The sequence below is a fragment of the Pinus tabuliformis genome, chromosome 1_2, assembly GCF_031772625.1.
Source record: "Pinus tabuliformis cultivar Carrire ecotype Pingquan chromosome 1_2, CPIR1, whole genome shotgun sequence".
NCBI classification, from domain to species: domain Eukaryota; kingdom Viridiplantae; phylum Streptophyta; class Pinopsida; order Pinales; family Pinaceae; genus Pinus; species Pinus tabuliformis.
The window spans coordinates 280,627,146-280,647,528 of record NC_142298.1 but is presented as its reverse complement, the minus strand read 5'-3'; the positions used below and the strand labels follow the sequence as shown (position 1 = coordinate 280,647,528).

The 20,383-nt window shown below is 38.0% G+C and overlaps 2 pseudogenes; both read left to right on the top strand.

Annotated features, from left to right (window-relative positions):
• Positions 1-15,788: 15,788 nt before the first annotated feature.
• LOC149205429 (protein NRT1/ PTR FAMILY 5.1 pseudogene) lies at positions 15,789-16,568 on the top strand (annotated as a pseudogene).
• Positions 16,569-16,958: 390 nt separating this feature from the next.
• Positions 16,959-17,549, top strand: LOC149205428 (gamma-glutamylcyclotransferase 2-3 pseudogene; annotated as a pseudogene).
• Positions 17,550-20,383: the final 2,834 nt, after the last annotated feature.

Genomic DNA, 20,383 nt, shown 5'->3' with positions numbered 1-20,383 from the left:
AAGTGTTGTTCCTTTGGAAAGGGAACAACAAAAACCAAAAACTGTTGTTCCTTTGGAAAAGGAACAAAAAAAAACCAAATGTCTTGTTCCTTTGGAAAAGGAACAACAAAAAAACAAACGTGATGTTCTTTTGGAAAAGGAATAGCAAAAAAACAAAAGTGTCATTCCTTTGGAAAAGGAACAACAAAAATCGAAAGTGTTGTTCCTTTGGAAAAGGAACAACAAAAAACGCAAGTGTCGTTCCTTTGGAAAAGGAACAGTAAAAACCGAAAGTGTTGTTCCTTTGGAAAAGGAACAGAAAAAACGCAAGTGTCGTTCATTTGGAAAAGGAACAGCAAAGTGAAAAAGGAATAGCTAATATAAAAAGTGTTGTTCTTTCAGAGCAAAAAAACAAAAATGCACAAAAATGCTGCTCCTTTGGAAAAGGAACAACAAAAACAACAGTGTTTTCCCTTTTGAAAAATGAACAGCAAAAATAATGCAAGCTGAAAGAAAGGAATCAGTAAGATAGTGAAGGTGTTGTTCCTTCTAAAAGGAACAACAAAAAGAATAGAATTGCTGATTCTTTGAAAAGGAACATCAAAATGCAAAAAAAAATATGTACGGAGAATAATTTATGCTAACAAAGCAAAAGAATTATGTACAAAATGTAAAAGTAGTTAAATCACTTTAATGCACCAGAGGTGAGGAAGATTTCTCTTCCTCCACCAAAATTTGCAAGTCGGAGTCTTTGCGGAGTTGATGGTAGAAGGATTCCCGAGTATGTGGTTTGTGGTATAGTCGAACTCGGTGGCCGTTTGCCTTGAAGGTATGTCCAGATCCCTCAATGGTGATTAGGGTAAGGGTGCCATTATCATGCACCTTTTGGATCTCATATGGACCAAGCCAACGAGTCTGAAGCTTCCCGGGAAAATCCTGAAACCTGGAATCATATAAGAGCACCTAATCTCCTTTGTGGAAGACTTTCTTTTTAATGAGAGCGTCATGCCATTTAGTTCGCTGCTGTTGGATTAATGCAGTGTGTTGAAGGGCAGAGAGCCTGATCTCATCTGGCTCATTGATCTGCTATAACCTATTAATTTGTGCCTCGTTTCGATCTAGACCAACTTCTTGGGTTGTTCGCAATGTTTGGATTTCGAATTCTATGGGAAAAATGGGTTCCTTTGAGAATACCAATTGGTATGGTGAATAGCCAGTAGTGCTTCTCCATATTGTTCTATAAGCCCACAAGACTTCTAATAATATTGCAGCCCAATTGCGTCTATGTGATGCAATGGTTTTTGTTAAGATTGCTTCTATTATTTTATTGTTGCTTTCTACTTGACCGTTTGCCGGTGGGTGGTATGGAGTAGTAATTTTATGCTGGATATGATAGTTTTTAAGTGTTGCGGAAATCTTGTTACCAGCAAACTGTGGTCAACCATCTGTAATTATGTCTCTTGTAAGCCCATATTGCACAAATATATGGAATAGGAACTGTATGACGGAATCCTCTGTATTTCTCGACAATGTCTCTGCTTCAACCCGTTTGGTTACATATTCTGTTGCCACTAGAATATATGTTTTCTAGTTCGATGATGGGTTAATTGGACCAACAAAATCGAGTGCCCATCGCTCAAATGGTTCAATAACCAGCTGTGGATTCAGGGGCATTTCCTTAGACTGACCAGGGTGTCCTATTCTTTGGCAACTGTCACAAGCTTGAGAGAACTTCTTTACATCTTTGAAGATCGTGGGCCAATAATACCCTGTTTGCAGCACCTTATGTCTAGTTCTTCGATCGACAAAGTGTCTGCCACATGGTCCATCGTGACAAGCTTTCAAAATATCAAAAATTTCATCCTCCCGGATGCATCTCCTGATGTGCGTATCTGCTCCTGTATGGAACAGGTAGCCCCCAATCTAGGAAAATTGAGCACTTCGTTGGACAATCAGTTTTCATTCATTGGGGGTCAGATGTTTTGATAATTTGACTATTGATAAGTAATTCGCACCATCAGCATACCAGGGTGTTTTAACAGTGACAAAAAATAGATGCTCATATGGAAATTGATCTTCAACTGTTGCTGCATCCATAGGTTTCGGCATCCGCGAAAGAAAGTCAACTACAAGATTTTCTCTTCCAAGGCGGTCCTTGATTGTGATATCAAATTCCTACAATAAAATCAACCATCTGGTTATTCTACCATTTGTGATCGGTTTAGTTGCTAAATACTTTATGGCAGAGTAATTTGTATACAAGATAACAGGATATCCAGTAATGTAATGCCTAAACTTATTGACAGCATGGATTGCAGCTAGGAATTCCTTTTCAGTAATGGTATAATTCAATTCAGCAGGGGATAAATTCTTGTTAATATAATAAATTTCATATGGTTTTTTATCTTATTCCTGCCCAAGGACTACTCCAATAGTTGTATCTGAGGCATCTGATGAAATTTGAAATAGCAGGTCCCAATTTCGTCCTCTAAGGACTGGGGCTATTGACACAAGCCTCTTCAGATCCTAGAAAGCACGGTCACATTTTTCTGTCCCAAGAAAGTCAACATTACGTGTCAATGCATATAGAGGTGCAGAAATATGCGAAAAATGTTCTATAAATCTTCTATAGTAACCAGAAAATCCAAGAAAACTGCATACCTCTATTTGAGTGGTGAGCGTGGGAATTAGTAAAATTATTTGAATTTTGGCTGGGTCTACCTGTATGTCAGATGCTAATATATAATGGCCTAGAATCAGTCCTTCAGTCATCATCATATAACATTTTTCATGGCTCAAACAAAGCTTAGTGGCAATGCAGCGTTGCAGAACTTTTTCCAGTGTGTCCAATGCTGGATCAAAATCGTCTTCATATGGTGTAAAATCATCCATGTATACTTTGAGTCCTTCATTTATTAAATCTAAAAAGATGCTGAGGATAGCCCTTTGAAATGTGGCAGGAACATTGCATAAGCCAAAAGGTAGAACTCTGTAGGCAAATGTTCCCCAAGGACAAGTAAAAGTGGTTTTGTCTTGGTCTTCAAGGGCAACCTGAATTTGATTGTATCCATTGAAGCCATCTAAGAAAGAAAAGAATTTCTTTCCTGCCAGAGTGTCTAATTCTTGGTCAATGAATGAAAGGAGAAAGTGGTCTTTTTGTGTTTCTTTATTTACTTCTCTACAATCTACACAAATCCTCCACTTCCCATTCTTCTTTGGTACCATGACAAGTGGAGAGACCCATTTACTATCAGAGATAGGTTAGATGAAGTTCACATCTAAAATTTTTTGAAGTTTAGCTTTTACAATGTCTTTTAGGTGAGGATTAGGTCTCCTTTGTGGTTGGCGAATAGGTCTCACATCTTTTTCTATGTAAATGTGGTGTGTACATAACTGGGGATCAATTCCTTTCATATCAAGATAGTCACATGCAAATGCTTCCTTTTATTTCCTCAGTAGTTGGATGAGCTTCTCTTCTTGTTCGGGAGTCAGGTTGGCATTAATGTTTAAAGTCTTTCCTGGGTCAATTTCTACAATTTTACTTTTTGAGACAGAGGTAGTAGGTATTGTTTGATCGTGCGTATATTTAAGAGGATATTCTTCTAATTCATTATCAAATGCTTCTTCTATCATGTGACATTGTATGCAGGATATGGTTTCAGTTTAGCTAATAAAATTGTTAATGGCATCATCTTCTATTTGGTCTTTGAAATTGAGGACCTCTTCTATGGTTAATGGGGATCTAATATTTTTGGTAAGGTATGATACATGATGCTTGTTAGTTTTTATTATTGTGACACTTGGCTACGCTGGGGGATATAAAGCTAGATTCTTGATATTTTCCCCCCTAGTTATGGTCATACTGCCTTGTCGGCAGCCAATATAAGCATCCGCAGTTGCAAGCCAAGGTCTGCCTAAAATCAACGGATGTCCATCAAGTCAATTTTTGGGGTTTATTATTAGAAAATCAGCTAGATACTCCCAGGAGTCAACGGATACCATGACATCATGTATTGTGCCTTCTGGCCTAACCACAGATCGGTTAGCCAATTCTAGTAAAGTAGAGGTCAGTTCTACTGATGTAATGCCCCGTTTTTGGCAAGTGGTGGTTATTAAGATATTAATTATAGCTCCTAGATCAACTAAGGCATTTGAGAAGGTTTGACCATAGATTTGTACGGTTACCATTGGATTTCTCGGGTCTTCATATTTAACAGGTGTTTCCTTCCCTGATAATAAATCAGATAGAGTGCCAACTACTTGGACTTTTGGGTTGCTTGTTATCTTCCTCCTTGGTTTCTTTATACATAGCTCTTTGATAGTCTTTACATATATCATAATGTCTTGAATAGCTTGGAGGAGTGGGATTTTTATGTACAAGTTTTGTAGTTCTCCCAAAATGTCAAAATCAGAGTATTGTATAGGTTGAGGTATAATTAGGCGTTCTGGGAATGGAGGAGAGGATGTGGTTGCTGGATTATGAATATGTTGTCTGGTCACTTCCTCTTCTTATGGCGATTGTTCCATAGGTAATTGATTTTCAACTTGAGCTATTTTATCTCCCTCTATTTCAATGATACACCCAGATCTTAATTGAAGATCATTACACTCCCTCAGATCAGTTCCTATCTCTGGTGTCTCAATTATTTGAATGGATTAGACCGGTCTATTATTTGGATTGGGGTTGGGTTGGGCTGGGAGTTGCGGTCTCAAGTTAGGCTGGGGGTTTTGTTGTAATGTTGGCAGTGTAGGTTGAGGGAGTGGGATGGTTCCTACTAGCTGATTCATCGATCTTTGCTAGTTTGTCTGCCAGACTTGACTCTGTGAAGTAGTAGGAGCCCATTGTGTTGGATACGCATTGTTTTGCCGATATGCTGGGGTATAGGGAAAATTTGGCCAATTGGGTTGGCTTGCTTGATTCGGCCATGGAGATGATGAAGGAAATGATTGTTGTGACCAATTCGGGAAGGGAGGTTGATTTTGCCACATTGTATTATATTGTTGAGCATGATATTGTGGAGGCTGAAAAGAAGAAACTGGGTCTGAAAACATACCTGATTGTCGCGGCTGCCATTGAAGACATTGATTAAGTAGATACATTGATTCTGGCTCTTCTTCTTCTTCCTTGTATACTAATTTCAATCCAAGAAGTGAGGGGTAGCTCCTTGTGGAGTGGTCTTTTGTACAAATGGCACAAACTTGGACTGCATCTAATGGACACTCCTTATGGCTGTGTTTCTTTCTGCATCTGGGACAGAAGATTTCCAAATTTTGTTCTGCTTCTGCTTGCTTTTGTTTGGCCTGTATAATATCAAGTTGTGTTTTTCAGTGTCCCCAATATGTCAGTTTTAAAATTTTCTAATAAATTTCCAATTTCTACATGAGTTACCCCTTCCACCGAAGTTCTGTTATCTCTTACAAATCGATCATGTTCTACTAGTTTTAGTCTTATGCTGCCTCTTGAGCTCTTGATACATAAATCAATAATGTTAGCAAAATTTTACTAATAAATGTCTCCTTTCCCCATAATGTTTAGTGCTTCAATCCATTGTTCCTTCATTCCCCTAATTAATGTTGTTTTTAATACATTATCAAGTTAGGGTAATGATGCATAATGAGATCTTTGAAGATTGTACTGGAAACGCTCTACATATTCTTCTAATGTTTCATTTGGTCTAGCTACCATCTGAAATATTTCATTCTAGACCTGCAATAGTCCTGATATTTTTTTAGAAAAGACTCTTTCATTTGGTCCCAGTTATTTATAACATCACCACCTAATCCCTTAAACCATCTTAGAGCAGCCCCTTTTAATGTGGAGGGAAATAATTTCAGTTTCTAAGGGTTGGTGGTATAGTCATATCCTCTACACAGCACGTCAAATTCGAATAAAAATGCATCCGGATCTTCTGATGTAAGGCCATGGAATGTAGGGATATGTTGTTGAGGAATTGCTTTCATAGGTGCATTAGCTGCAGTATCCACAATGGGGCATTGTAGTGTAGAGGTTTGGGTGTTTGGTTGGTTCTGGGCCATTTGGTCAAATATATGCCAATAACCTTTTGGGATGTCTAGGAGGGTATTCCTAGGTTGTCACAACACTTCCTTTATCTGGGATGATGAGAGTGTCTAATGTCTTGCAGTGTTCAGGTTCTTGAATTTCTTCAACTTCGTTATAAATGATTTTTGCAGCACTTCCCTTATCTGGGCTGCTTAATGGTTGTATTACCCCAAGAGGAGATTTTGGTTCTTCAACTTCTCCTGTTTCTCCTCTTCCTTCACAAAGATTGCTAAGGTTCCCTTCTTGCAATGATTTTGGGCTAGAATTTTCAATTTCTTGAAAATCTTGCTCTTCGGTTTGACTATGCACCTCAGCAAAGGCTACAGATGGTGATCCTGTGGCCTGAAGGGAACTAGTAGGCTGTCTAGAAGCAACTTTTCTAGGTCCTACTGAAGGCTAATATTATGCTTTTTTAAGGATTTCGTCTATAAAGGTCGATCAGCCAAGGGTCACCGGCCCCTTAGCTTTATCGAGCTTGGGTAGAGGTTTAGGATTCTTTTCAGGATTTTTCTGCTTAGTCATGCACTCAAATCAACTGCTAAGTTCTACCCAAACAAAATAGCAACAAATATGTAGGAAAGAAGGCAGGGGAGCAAGGCTATTACATACTACACACATAGGTTCTTACCTTTCGTTTTTAAAACTCAGTTCTTTCCTAACAGGCTCTTACACTACTCTGAAAAAGAAACAAATGGCTACACTCTTCCCCAGCAATGGTGCCAAAAAGTTGAAGCATAAAAAGGGTCTTTTCCACCTCTATTTACCTCGCAATACCTTATCAATCCAGGAATGATTTTTTATCTCAAAGAGTGTACTCAGTTTGAGGTGGTCATTTATCAGTGTAATGCTAGTAGTATAGTGCTCAAGAAAATGAAAGAGTAAACAGATGCTTGAAATTAAGTCTACCTACAGCAAAGCACTTTAAGACTTAAATCATTCAGAAGACTAAGTAAATTATCAGTTAAGGGTACAGTAACATAACTCGTCCCTCTGTAAACTGATGTAACTGAAGACAATCAAGGAACAGATCATCAACCTGGGAACTAGACAATGAATGTCAATTCTCACTACAGTTTCAGATCGTTCAACGCAATGGCAATGCAAATAACAGGAAATGGAACAACAACTATAATTGAAACAGCAACTAGGAAATGGAACAACAACTAGTCTTGATAAACAATGAAACCTTACTCTAAGGAAATAAAGGCAGCAATTGTATCCTATAGAAATCAGAGAGCAATCCTTACTCTAAGAATAAATCAGACAACAAATGGAAATAGAACGGCAACCAATTAGCAATGAAATATAGAACAACACTTAGAACCAATTGTGAATGTATAGTAAACTGAAATAAATAACACACATAGCACACCTTGATATTGAGAGAAACAACAATCTAACTCCCATACCACAAATATTAATCTCAGTTATAAAGGATAACGATCACAATTCGTAATGGAACAACAATGTCAATTGAACAACAATCGTGATTAAGTATAAACCATAAATGAATACAGTAATACCAACTTAAGAATATTACAGCCCGGTTACTCTGTAATTGAACAACAATAGCATTCTGTAAAGACCAGTGATGTTACATCAATGATTTAAAGGAACAACAATGCGTTATAAAGTCGGAATGAACAATAAAATATTCCTGTTATAAAGAATGATATTGTAAATATAATAGAGCTGTGATATAAAATAACAAAACACATCAGATTACCAAGCAATGCTGATAATGAAAACCATGCATGAATTAAATATAATGGTACAGGAGCAAGTGTTCCACCAGGGCCGGGCCCTTAGCCTCCAGGGTTACACCACTTGAGATTATTCCAGGATCAAAGATGGAAGAGAAACCAGATTTATATTAAAGCATCCAAACAAAGTTACAGTGGATCACTTCTCAATGAGAGTCAATGATCAAAGTTTTAAATATAAAGATAAATTACATAAGAGTAACAACTACCATCCCCTGAGCTAGTAGTGCTTCCCCTTTTTATAACAAACGAGCGAAGATATCAATGATGCAAAAATAGTTAAGATTGCGATCCCTCAGGATCAAAGGATCCTGAGGGATTCACCAAACTATTAATTCTAGTTATCCCTTTGTTCTCTTACGCCGATTCGATATCTTGTTTTCCTTTACTTGGCTGATACGCTTCAATTTGGATTGCCTTGTCTGCATATGGTTTCCTGCCCTAGGGACAATAGTTAACTCTGCCCTATCTTTTTCCTTGGGATGGCAATCTTTTGTTTTTCCCTTTTTCTGCATACGAAAATGGAGATTATTAGTTATTTTGTGTTACATACAAATCTCATAGATTTTTCCATAATTTCTTATTATTTACCTAGTTCATGTTGCAAAGGGACTATGAGTTTTTAAAGAAAAGATGACAAAATAATCAATAAAACATACCTTCTTCAGTACTCCACAGTCTTGTCATTTGTATCATCTAATAATTGTTCATTTGTGTAATGTAAAGGAGGTTTCCCCCTTGAAGAGGTTAATTTTTAAGTCATTGGTCTGTCTTTTCTATCTTTTTGTGAGTTGGTTTCATAACATTTGATATCAGAGCTTTGGATTCTAGGGTTTTCTACTCCAAACAGGTCATTGTGTAATTTTCGCCATAAATTTTTCTCTATGAATTTTCAGAAGCTCAAAACACAACCCATTTGAGACGAAATCATTCTGAACCTCGAGTCCAAATTTCAAATCTTGTCTCGCTATATTTTTGGAGATATCATCTGAGGAAGTTAGGGTTGTTGGAAGCTCCAAAATTCCATCTCAAACTGGCCATCATGAAGTTTTCGCTGTAAGTTTTTTCTATGAAAGATCAGACTCTAAAATTAAAATCCATTTGATTTGAAGTCTTGGTGAAGCTCAGACCCACATTTAAGATATTTTTTCGGTAAAGTTTTGGACATACAGTCCACGACATTTAGGGTTATTGCAAACTCCTGAATTACATTCCAAACAGGTGACCTTGGGAAAATCGTCATAACTTTCTTTCTGAGCATCAGATTGAAACGTTGTAAGAATTTATAGAGAGAGGATGGAATTTACTTTTCTGTGTATTTTTTTCAGGTCCGTAGGTCAAAATAGTGACACATGGAAGGTCAGACAAGTTCACTCTACTGAACCAGTCTATAATCATATCATCGTAAGTGATTTGGCGTAACTCTTTATTGAAGAATCAAATATTGATCAGACTAGTGAGGTTATAAAGAGGAATTAGAGGGCTACCACAAGCCAAAATTTCAAAACTTGAAGATCTGAAATTACAAAGTTACAGTCATTTAAATATCGATCTCCTAAAAGCAAGAAAAATAATGACTCAACTAAAGAAAATAGAAACACCTAGAAGTAAAATTTGGATGGATGATTTGAAGAATGCGATCGAAGATAGGATAAATAGTTTTATATGTGCCATAGAAGCTAATATCGATCGTATGGAAGTATATTTGAAGAAAGGCATGGAATATTTGAAGAAATACATCGAAGGTTTGAAGGAAGGGAGGACAAAGCTACTACAAGAAATGCATCCTAATTACGAAAAGGTAGTAGAGGAAACTCATGATGAAAGAAAAATAAATGTTAATCATGATTTCATAGAATCCAAAATTAGATTGAAGACCCACCATATTCCAAAGACCGATATGAGGAAGTTTGATGATAAGGATCCCGTGACATGGATACTACAGATGGAGAAATATTTTGATCGACGTGATGTGAAACTTTTACAAAAGGTATGTATTGCATCTTTATATTTAGAACTCAATAAATTTTTATGGTATAAAGGGTTCTGTTCTTGTAAACCACTTGTCACTTGATCAATTTTCACAAACACACATTATGAGGATATGAAGAACAACACCTTCTTTAGCCAATTGATAAATCTCAAAAAAAATGGTTGAATGGCAAAGCACATTGAAGACTTCCAAAAATTGAATATAAGGGTAAATGATATTGTAGAGAAGCAGAGGATTGATGTCTTCATAGGGACTTTAAAGGATAACATTCAACATGAGGTTCGTCTTTGGGAAACTGATTCATTGGAGAAGGAATTCAGGCTGGAAATAAAAATTAAAAGCAAAATTATGGCAACAGAAATCCTACCACTCACAACTATAAAGATGGAAGTGTTGTTGGTCCTAGCCTTCCACAACCTACAAGGTTGACACCACAACAATTGGAAGAAAAAGAAGAAAATTACCTTTGTTACAGTTGTGATAGCAAATACACTAAAGGTCAAAGTGTGCTGAGAAGAAATTCTTTTCCATTGATTGTGAAGAGGAGGAAGAAAAGGATCAAGAAATGTCAAAAGAAGAGGATATACACCAGGAACCAACCCCAGAGAAAGAAGAAATGAATTTGAAAATATCTTGTAATGCATTGGCAGGAATTACCACTCCTCATACTCTCAAGATAGATATATCAAGAAGAAAAAGGATAAACTCACTTTCCTGCAGAGTCGAATGAAACAATAGGCAGATCAACATCATAGTGAAATAATTTTTGATATAGGAGACTCTGTATTTTACGAATACAACCATACAAACAAATGTCCCTCAAGCAAGCTAAGAAGGATAATAAATTACCACCAAAGTACCATGGTCCTTACAAGGTGCTGCAAAAGATTGGTACTATGGCATACAAATGGGAGCTTCCTACATCTTCGCCAGTGCCCCCAATTTTCCATGTTTCATGCTTAAATAAGGTTATAGGTGACAAGCTCCCAGTTCAAATAATATTGTCAGAACTTGACGAGGAAGGAAAAATCATATTGGAACCTGAAGCAGTCATGGAAACAAGAACCTGATAGCTACGAAATCGATAAATTTCAGAGTATCTCATCAAGTGGAAGAACTTACTCGCTGAAGATTCCACATGGGAGGACAAGAATTTTATATAGAAGCATCCATAACTACTCAAGCGTTAAGGACAACACTTTTTGAAGGAGAGGGGCATGTTAGGTCCCTATAATAATAGTGTAACCCATTATTGTTATTAGTGCAACCCCCTTATTATATTGTTTTGCCCGTGTAATCCCCATATTGTTATTATTGTGCCCCATAGAAGCCCACTATTGTTATTATTGTGCCCTTACATTATTATTGTTATGTCGGATCTGATTATATTATGATCCCTTAGACTCCTATATATAGAAACAAGGTCTTATCATTTATATCATCCAAGAATTGTTCATTTGTGTAATGTAAAGGAGGTTGCCCCCTTGAAGAGGCAGATTTTTAAGTCATTGATCTATCTTTTCTTCTATTTTATGAGCTGGTTGCATAACATAGGTTCAATATCTAGGTACATCATTAGTGAGCAAGATGTGCATGTGGACCCAGCCAAGATATAAGTCATTCAGGAATGGCCATCCCAATCACTCTAACAGAGCTCCGTAGCTTTCTGGGTCTTGCTAACTTCAACTGTAGGTTTGTTTTGGAGATATATCATATCACTTGGTCATTGGGTCAAGTCACCAAGGGAAGAGTGAAAACAAATTTCTTTTGGACTAAATCCCAACAGAAGGTGTTTTCCAAATTAAAACATCACCTATCCTATGCATCAGTGCTCACATTACCAGAATTGGAACAACTATTTGAGATCAAGATAGATGCCTCTAACTATGCTATTAGTCCATTTCTTACTTATCAGGGGCATCCACTAGCATATCACAGTCAGACACTTTCAAATACAATTTTAAAGTATCTCACCTATGAAAAAGATATGTATTTCATTGTGCAAGCCTTCCGACAATGTAAACATTACATTCTGGGGAAGGAAATGATCATCCATGCACACCACTGACCCTTGCAGCTCATACAGACATAAGGGAAGTTACAGAATGATCACCATAAAAAATGGAAAATGGTCCACATACCTACAACAATTCCATTTGAAAATTATGTACAAGAAGGGCAGCACCAACAATGTTGAAAACTGCCTTGTACAACCATCGATCATGGTGTTGACCACTGTGCTCGATTCTTGTGGGCATCAGATTGCGAGGTGGTCGCATCTTTACGAGAGCGATCCATAATTTCGGAACACATACCAGATGCTCTTGGATGGAAAGCAAGTTCCAAAATTTCGCCTCCAGGACTCACTGCTATGCCACCTGGGACACCTCCATGTTCCTTCAAGAAAGAATGCAATATGATTTGGGAGGTGCACTACGGTCAAATCATTGGACATTTCAAGGTAGAGAAAATAGTGGCAGTGCTGCAAAACTATTTTTATTAGATGAGCCTTCGACAGGATGTTGGGAAGTACATCAGATCATGCACTACCTGCACCATTATCAAACTGACCATCTAGAAGTGAGGCCTATATACTCCTCCGCCTACTCCTAGTCAACCTTGGGAATCTATCTCCATGGATTACATGTTGGGCCTTCCTTCTACTAAGGATGGCAATGACTGCGTTTACTTGGTCATCGATAGATTCTCTAATATGACCATTCTGGTGGCTTGCAAGAAGAATATCACAACAGAAGCCACTTTTAAGCTCTTCTTTGAACGAACCTGGGTACACTTTGGGATCCCATTGTCCATTATATCAGATTCAGACAATAGGTTCCTAAGTACATTTTTGTCAATTCTCTGGTCAATTTTGGATACCAATCTCACTAAGTCCACGACTTTCCACCCCCAAACTGATGGCCAAACAGCGGTTGTCAACATGATGATCATACACATTCAGCACATGTACAACTCGAAGCATCTATGCACGTGGGATGAAAGCCTCTCATATTTCCAACACAGCTACAACAGATCTCTCCATAGCTCAACTAGCCACATCCCCTTTCAAGTGGGATTTGGATTCCAACCACTATGTCCCATTAATGTGATCATTCCATTTGTAGCTACTCAGAGAGATTCAGCTCATGTCCAGTCCCAGATGACAGGGCTAACAACTTCATTGAGTGCATTCAACACATCCACCAAAAGGTCCATGAAATATTGGACAGAGCCAATGCTAAGTATAAGAAGCAACATGATCAACATCAGGTGCAACACAAGTTCCAAGTGGGTGACAAACTTTGGCTACATCTGCAAAAGAAATACCTCGTTGGGCCCCAATGCAAGCTTCCCTCACTCTAATATGGGTCATACGCCATCATCAAGGTTGTATGGTACAATTCCTTTAAGATAAACATTCCATTATTCCTTGGCATGCACCCATTATCCAATGTGGACCACCTACGGCCATACTTTCCACCATTGTTGGACACATCCGACATTGCAGAACAATTCACACCAATGGAATTAAACCTAGAATGCATGGAAGATGCCATAGCTGATTGGATCATGGACACATAGATCAACAACAATCACTAACACATCATCTATCTATATCTAGTTGTCAAAGTGGGCCAACTCCTTCACCACGGCAAGTGGATCACCAAGGACCAAGTTCAACAAAAATTTCCTCACCTCATGGAGGCTCTACACACAATGGGGACCATTTATTCTTAAGAATAGAGGACTGATCTAGGTGGATATTGGTGTTCACTCACCTATTCCACCTAGACCTCCAATTGGTTTCATTAGTTTCCTTGTTTATAGCTACATTTAATATTTTTGGTAGTTTTTCGGGTCTTGAACTTCTGGAGAAATTTTGACCCCCTAAATGGCGCTTTTTTGGGGTATTTTTGTGTCCCTCTAAAATATTGTAGTACTCAAAGATATATTTCCAATGAGGTATCATACATTGCAAATAGAGATAATATGACCAAGTTATGACCCTAAGAAGTTGACTACCCAACTAACCCCAATGAGGCCCACAAACACTTGGTGTTCCATCTCATAGGGTTAGAGTTTTGGTTTTCTAGGGTTGTCCCTTGTTGTTAAATAATAAAAAGGCCCTTGAGCCTCATTGTAACATAGCTCAAAGGAATTTATCCACCATATCTCTTCTCAAAGATAAGCTACCATCGCCTGAGCTAGTTTATTTCCATTTCTGTATGTAAGCATATTTTAGTTCTTTGATATTAATGAAATGAAGTTTTATTTCTGCTGCATCTCTATGTTTATGTGTACATATGTATTTTGTTGTGTTCCTGCATAAGTTAGGATCAGCTGTACTCTATAGTATCCTTTTTGTATGCTATCTCCACATACACTCCAAAAATTTGAGAAATGCCTCCAACTTCTAGATTACATTTTCGAGAGAATATAATTACTTCCTTTTCTGCAAGGTTGTGACTACTGTAACAACTGATAGATGTTTTGGAGGGTAGTATTTGTACCCAAAGGGAACAAATCCTATGATACTTCATTGTAGTGTGATGCATTAAATTCCATGTATTAATATTATAGGGGTGTTCATAAATACACCCATATTCCCTAGTACTACAATTGAAACAAACTTTCAATCATTATCTAGTAGAAAATCGAAACTAATGCATAAATATTAAAAAAGTAGAACTATAATGAAATATGTTTCAAACTTAAAATCCACTACCATTTGGGAATAACTCCTGCCATAGGTAATCAATATCAATTACATTCATTATGTCCTTTGTTGGTTGTACAAGAGGTTTTATCTGCATTACCAAAGTTCTCTAGAAGGGTTTAAACTTCATAGTTATTTTCTCAAAAGATGTATTATTACAATACTTTTCCAAGAACCTAAATGTATTAGCAACTTTCAATTTACTTTTATATAGTAGCTAAAAGTCAATTTTCTAAAGAGCAGAGGCACATGGAATACAATATGTCTACAAGTACAAAGAAAGAAATAATTATCGTTCATACATAGATTCAATTAATTTAATTTTCACATGAATAACCTGACTATTTATTAAGAAACATGAAATTTTTAATGGGTTCACAGTTTAATAGTGAAATTGGTGGGGCATGTCAAGTAACCCATCAACATTTCATTTCCCATAAATACATATAAACAGTTGGGGCTAGGTACAAATCCTAGGTGAATTTGACAAAATAATGCATGCCCTCTCATGGAAGCTTAGCTGCACAAAAGTGATTGTGACAATTGGATTTCTCGTCGAGAGCCATTTTTCTTGCCTAAGGGGTCCAATCATGGTTCCATACCTCCTTAAGGAGTTATGCTTCCCATGGGCTATGTTATCACTGAAAATGCTGTTGTCAAAAATTTTTAGCATATCTAAAAGGCAGGGTGTTTTCGCAGCGCCTGAATTCTGTTTAGCAGTTTCGCAGCGCTACCTGTTTGCGTGGTTTCGTAGCGTGCTACGAAACTGGGGATTTGTTTGAATTCTCAGAGGAGACCCAAATGACAATTGCTAAAACACAAGAAGACCGAATTCATATGCTGGTATTCTCATCAATATTACCAATTCTGAAGGTAAAATTTATCCTTATTCCATGTAGTAAAAAACCTAAAGGGTGCTACACACCCATGACCATAACAATGGGCAAGTTTCAACTAATTAAGAAGTCATGGCCAGCTATATCTGATATTGATATTGTAAACCCCAGCGAAAATGTAGGAAGGGGCATCTGGGTGTGAAGGGGCACATGGTCCACACCGACAAAAGAAAGTATTAGGAGGAGCGAGCACTTCAAAGTTTTTGGCCTCCATCACTCATAAAAGCTTACAAGCTGATTAGTGCAAGCATTCAGCAATGGCTAGATATGAAAATAACAGAGTTTTAACATGGAGTAGCACGTGAGTCATACACAGAGAAAACTTATAAGCAGGAGTGAACACTGAAGATTCTGTTGAACATCGCTCATCAAAGCAGCAATGGCCGGAGATGAAAACCAAGAGAGTTTTAATATGGAGTCTCAGGGATTAATTGCATTGGATGGCTCTGTCGATCTCAAAGGCAGGCCCGTTCTCAGGTCCAAAACTGGAAGATGGAAGGCTTGTTCCTTCGTCGTTGCCTATGAGGTCTTCGAAAGGATGGCTTATTATGGGATTGCCTCCAATTTGGTGATTTACCTGACAGATAAGTTGCATGAAGATACTGTGAGCTCGTCATCGAATGTCTCTAACTGGTCTGGTACAATCTGGATCACCCCTGTCATCGGCGCCTATATTGCAGATACTCACTGGGGACGCTATTGGACATTCACAGTGTTTTCATTCGTCTATATTGCGGGGATGGTAATTTTGACATTGGCGGTTTCATTGCAATCTCTGAGACCGCCAGAATGCACACCGGGCTCCAACTTCGGTCAGAAAGCTTCCAAGTTCCAGGACCGTGTGGGATTCTCTGTGGGTTATGCTATTCCCACGGTGGGATTGATTATATCTGTCATACTATTCTTAATAGGTACTCCATTTTACAGACACAAAGTTCAGAATGGGAATCCATTCGATCGCATGGCTCAAGTAATTGTTGCAGTAGTTCGTAAATGGAGAGTTAATGTGCCGTCGGATCCCACGGAACTTCATGAGGTTGACCCCAAAGCCTATGTTGCTAAAGGCAGATTCCCCATTGCTCATACTCCGGTTTTGAGGTTTTTGGACAAAGCAGCAACAAAGGATGGTCCAGTGTTAGAAAAAGCAGAGAAGGTTTGATAGATAATGGTACGCGGACATCAGTTTGTGAATTTACAGGTGCTACACTAATACTTTTGGCTACTAGATCGATGGCCGGCCAGTAGAGAAGAAGAGGGTGGGCCCACAATTGAATAGTGGAGATCATCGGATTCATATGGTTGATGCTGCAGAAAACACACCCAGTCCTAAGCGATTAATGCCAAGTGTCAAGTAGCTTTATAAAGAATTTGATTGCCATAAGGCCGCCATGGTTAGTGACACTGGGATAGAGATGTGGCGCAAAAGCTGGAATGATATTGATTGATGTCGTTAAAAGATGAGTGCACTAGTGAATGGCATCCGTGAAAGATTGAATGGCATCCCCTGGAGGCTGTAGAATTGAGGGAGGTTGACGGCAAGGCGGAGAAGATGGTTCTGTCGGTGTTTGGTTACGGTTCCATAATATGGAAGGCGGGTTTCCACTATGACAAACAACGAGTTGGTTTCATCAAAGGCTACCGTCGTCTTTTCCATCAAGGGAGCACAGACCATAGAGGAACCCCTGCCAATCCCGGCAGGACTGTTACACTCGAGCCTCACGATGGCCACATCAGTCGAGGCGTTGCTTACAGGGTTTCTGGACAGGAAGCTGAAGATATTGCTTTATCTTATCTAGAAGTGAGAGAGAAGGAATATGACCAAAAGGCCTACGTTGATTTCTATTTTGAAAAGGATTCAATAGAGCCAGCTATATCTGGAGTCCTTGTGTACATTGCATCAACAGACAAGAATTCGAATTAAAATTACCTGGACCCTGTACCATTGGAAATGATGGCTCATCAAATTGTTGGAGCTGTGAGTCCTTCCAGGCCTAACATTGAATATCTCTTTCAACTAGAGACAGCTCTACTTGAGATAGGTTGCAATGACAGTTACGTGACAGACCTCGCAAATGCAGTTAGGAAAGTATTAACATGCAAAGATGGAGATGCTACTTCAAATGGAGATGCAAAGTACTGAACTTCAGTGTGAACTTCAGCAATTTGTTGTCTTATTCGCGAGATTGGTTTAAAGGATATTTTGCCGAGCCTTTTGAGTTCTATAACATGCGCTGCCTCAATCTAGAATATCTCTGATGTTATTGTGGATCCATTGAGAGATAAAGTTGCTAGTGCCCACATTGCAGCTTTGATTTCTAGGTTCTATGCATAAAAAACAGAGTCCCTGTAGGAATTATATCTTCATCAAATCCTTCATCCAAAAGAAAATCAGTGACAGTAGAGAATTAGGAGCACAAGGCTAAATTTTATACTATCGATGCTTTTGACTCTAAATGGGAGAAATTTCTAGATCCAGGGGAGTTCATTGTGATGGTTTCATTGGTTAAGAAAATTCGGAAACTTTACAACAAAAAGATGCAGCTGATTCTGACAGACAAGCCGAAGTTGATATATGTAGACCCAGTCAAATTGCAAAGGGTGAGATAGTTTGGTTTGATAATCCTAAGGAGCTTAATGTCCAAGTGTTGAATTCTTCCAACTTTAAGATCTGTACTTTGAAAAAGACCACCTCATTTGAAGATTTGAAGACAGCAAGGAATACTCCAGTGACTTTATGTTCCAGTTGGGATTTATGAAGCTTTTTATTGGTTTGATGCTAATCAAGTTGGCTGTGATATGTAATGATAGAAGCAAGCTTCATCTTCTTAAAACTATTTAGGTTCCTAATAGCTGTACAAATGTCTGAAGAGATCATGAATTTAAGCAGAAAACGCTTCAAAGATATATAGGTTCTGTTTTGACATCTACAGCAGTTTCGTAGCGCGCTACGAAACTGCTGTAGAATGTTGTTTTGTGGAAAAAAAATGAATTTTGATGATGAGGTCAGTTAATGGTAAAAGAAGGTCTCAAACTCAGGCAGGGAGATCATACATGGGTTTCATAACAACTCAAACAGTGACAGGTGTAGGTCTTGAAGGGAAAATAAAATATTTTGTTTATTTTCATAAAGTTTTCTCAAAGGCAATTTATGACCGAGCTACTAGGGTATTGGTGGGGTTACCAGAATGTTCGATTGATACACCTGTTGGTCCTTGAAGTATCCAGATCATATAGCATATGGTGATTATGCGTTGTTAATTGAAGGTTCAAAGAACTTGGAGTGTGGTCTTTAAATGATGAAGAGGAATGGAAGACAGGGGACCGTGGATATAGGATGATTAATTTTATCAATTAATAAGTTGTCTTACAGCTAGCATCCGAGACCAACTTGCTCGGTGAATGCTCCCTTAACATATCTTAGCCATAATGGAAATCATACAGCTGTCCAGCATCCAAGAAAGCATCAAGCCTGCGAGGAGAAAAGAATTAATGTTTTAGTTTGATTAGGATTGTATGTAATTACAGCCTAGCATGTTTGTAATTAATGCATTAGTTAGTAGCATGTAGGAATAGTTAATAACCACCTTCGAGGCTCCCCTCATGCTGGAGGAGGAAGCTCGAGGTGTTTTAGTTTGCTTGCCTATATATGGATCAATGGAGGATGTAAAAAGGGTTGGATACTTAATAGAAAAACAGTGTTGTTTTGGGCCATTGTAAGACCTTTTTTGACAGTAATAGTAAAACAGAGTTATTCTCTTCTCAAGATTCTCGAAGGATTGTCATGATCAAATGTAGTGATGATGTGTTATACTTTATGTTATTTTATGGTTTTGTTGTATGCAATCACTCAGAATTCATAATTATATGCTCTGACTTCCTGTGTATACAGCAAGCTATGTGTTGGTGGAATATGTTTGACATGTAATGCTAAGAGCCTTGATTTCCATGAGGTCACTGTGTTTTCCTTGTTTACTTGATATTATAGACTCCATAGCCCAATGAGAGCTAGTTTGATGTGTTTCCAACCAGTTATGCTTTCATAAGTGAATAAAGAGTTAGCCATCTAGTGTTTGAAGGATTTTATTAAGAGTTGTGAGAGAGCCCTCTCTGATTAGGAAGGCTAATTCCTAATCTAAAGTTTGGTCTGAAACAGTTACATGAGACTTTGCTTGGTTGCAGTCCCTAGTACTGGTTTTGTGATAACATTTTGGTGCGTCTGCCGGGAGCTTAAGATTGAATTTCTGAAGGTAGCAGGAGTTCAAATGATTTTCAAGGCTGCAAAACTACCTTGGCGACTCCATTGTTGAAGAATTCAAGGTTTATATATTCATGGTGATTCCACTGGAGTTATGAAAGACCCAGAAGCTGCTCTTCTTTGTTCAAGGTATGCATGCATAGATTTCTCAGGAATTCATGGTTTCCCAAATCATTTTCCCAAGGATGCATACTTTCTAAGGAATGGTCCAAAATTTAACGGAGAGAATCTGAGTTTAACTTTGGATCATATATCAGATTTTTGTGAATTTGCACAGCTTCTTAGAATTAAACATGAGGATGTTTGCATTATGTTATTTTATGATTCACTCCAAGGGAAATGCAAACAGTGGGTTGAATGCTTGCCTGCCAAGTCCATTAAGTCATTGCCAGACTTTTGGCTTATGTTCTTGGAGGAATGGATAGATAGGTCAGAGGTGGAAGTAAACTCTCCTTCAGTTGAAGGTTTTAAACAGTGGAATGATGATCATAATAAAGAAGAAACAAATGAATCTTTTTCTTTGTCCCTGTCCTCATATCTGAAATCCTTTGACTGCAAGTCAGAGGATAAGATGAAATTTTTTGATGAATTTGCCAAAGATATTGAGAAAGAAATTGAAGGATTAGAAGGACAAATTCAGGCATATAATTTTCATGATCATGATCATTATTCCCAGAAATTTTTTATGACTGAACGCAAGGAGACTATGCTGGTTCCCC